Raw genomic sequence first — 1,790 nt, forward strand, 5'->3', positions numbered from 1 at the left:
TGCGCCTGTCCGTGACCACGAGAAGAGTGATTATCATGAAGTTTACTGACTCCTTCGGGTAACATGTTGTTACTGTCGTTGTTGTTGTTGTTGTCGTTGTCGTTGTCGTTGTTGTTGTCGTTGTTATTCTTGTTGTTGCTGTTATTGTTGTTGCTGTTTTTGTTTTTGTTGTTGTTGTTGTTGACTGTGGTATAGTTACTGCTGTTATCGTTGTCATCGTTGTTGTTCTTGTTATTTTTGTTGTTATGCGGATGCTCTGGCGTGGTATGCTACTTCTTTCCTATCAATCTTCTGTCGTCCTCATCTTTCCTCTTTCTTTTTCGTGTTTGATCCTCTCTTGTAACACCTCTAATTTTCGGCACTTGTATGACCTTATTGTCATGTTGCCAGTGCCGTGAAACTCTTACTGTCTTACTAATACTAATCAGGTTTATGTTTTCCCCCAGCCAGTCAGCTGCGATGTGTGAAATCGAGTCTCTCCAGCTTTTGGACGTGTGCACTGTCGTCTCCGACACGATTGGATGTGGACGGACACCCACGGGGCTGCTGAAGGGCGCTTGTTTTCCTGGTAAATAACACATTGTGAAATTATACACATTATTTTTTTCTATACAATCGAACCTGCTCTATCAGTCGTCTGTCCAAGACAATCGCCTGTACAAACGACTCACTTGCTTTTTAAAAAAACAAATAATCACTCTGTCAAAGATCCCCCCCCCCACCTGTCAAAGCCACTTTTCTCCGGTACGTTGAGCAGCTGCTTTTAGAAATTTTCGATTGTATGTTTAACGCCCTTTGTATAATTGAATTTTTCCCCCCATGAGGTGGGGCATTCGAAATTAACGTTGCTTTCCAATAGCACCGAGCTAAATGGGAACATTCGCGCAAAGTGCCTTTCTTGAGGACACAATGCACAATGTCGGACCGAGCTCAGTCTCGAACCCTATACCCGCAATCTGCCGATTACGAGTCCAGTTGCCTAACCTTTAGACTATTGACGCCGTACACGGAAAGTGAAGGTTTTGTTTTGGTAAGTGTTTTACGGCGCTCGCAATTGCATAAGGTCATATGAGTTCGCGGGACACATTAAACATTTTCAGTGGGTGGGAAAACTTGGAATTTTGCCTGGGTGGGGGCCGAAGCTCACACTTATCGATTTTGGACCTCCAAGGGATCTTTAACCTGCGCATCCTACCATAAGATCGGGGGTGTGGCTGAAAGACAGCAGTAAGAAGGAAGCAAGGAGAAGCACTAGAAAGGCTTCAGAAAGAGTCAGGAGCCCAGAGGAGGTGGGCAAAGCAGGTGAGGGAGTGGGGACAGAAAGTGGAGACGAAAGCAGACGACAGAACGTTGTTAGATAGCAAGAGAGGATGTGAAAGCAGAAAAGTTAAGAGAAGAAAATTTTCCGTCGTTATCCGGATTCGAACCCGGGAGCTATTGAATAAGAGGCGAACACCATGTCTTCTATCTAGGCCACGTGAGCCCCCATTGGAAGTTTAAGAAATTGTAAGTCTTTTACACCCTGAACGACACAACTGAGATCATTTGGATGACTAGTTACTCCGACCATGCCTGTTAGGCCATCCCCAGGTGAATGTGTGAGGCATAGCAACCCAACAGATGGATGGAGTTGCCCGAAGAAAAATAATAACCCTCCAAAAACCCAACCCCAAAGAACCCACCCCCCAAAAAACCCAAAAAAAACCCAAACAAAACAACCCCAACCCAACAACAACAAACAAACAAGCAAAAAAAACAACAACAGCAATAACAAAACACCCCCCCCCCCC

At 44.9% G+C, this 1,790-nt stretch overlaps 1 long non-coding RNA gene across 2 annotated transcripts in view; it reads left to right on the forward strand.

Annotated features, from left to right (window-relative positions):
• The window catches only part of LOC106012004, a 41,568-nt gene that overhangs the window by 35,407 nt on the left and 4,371 nt on the right, over positions 1-1,790 (forward strand). Inside the window, exon 2 of one of the 2 annotated variants that reach the window (XR_001184923.2) lies at positions 447-568. This is a non-coding gene — a long non-coding RNA (uncharacterized protein DDB_G0271670). The remainder of the gene's footprint in view (positions 1-446; positions 569-1,790) is intronic. The other variant, XR_004858630.1, reaches the window with a different exon arrangement.

Source organism: Aplysia californica, unplaced genomic scaffold (assembly GCF_000002075.1).
Source record: "Aplysia californica isolate F4 #8 unplaced genomic scaffold, AplCal3.0 scaffold00238, whole genome shotgun sequence".
NCBI lineage: Eukaryota > Metazoa > Mollusca > Gastropoda > Aplysiida > Aplysiidae > Aplysia > Aplysia californica.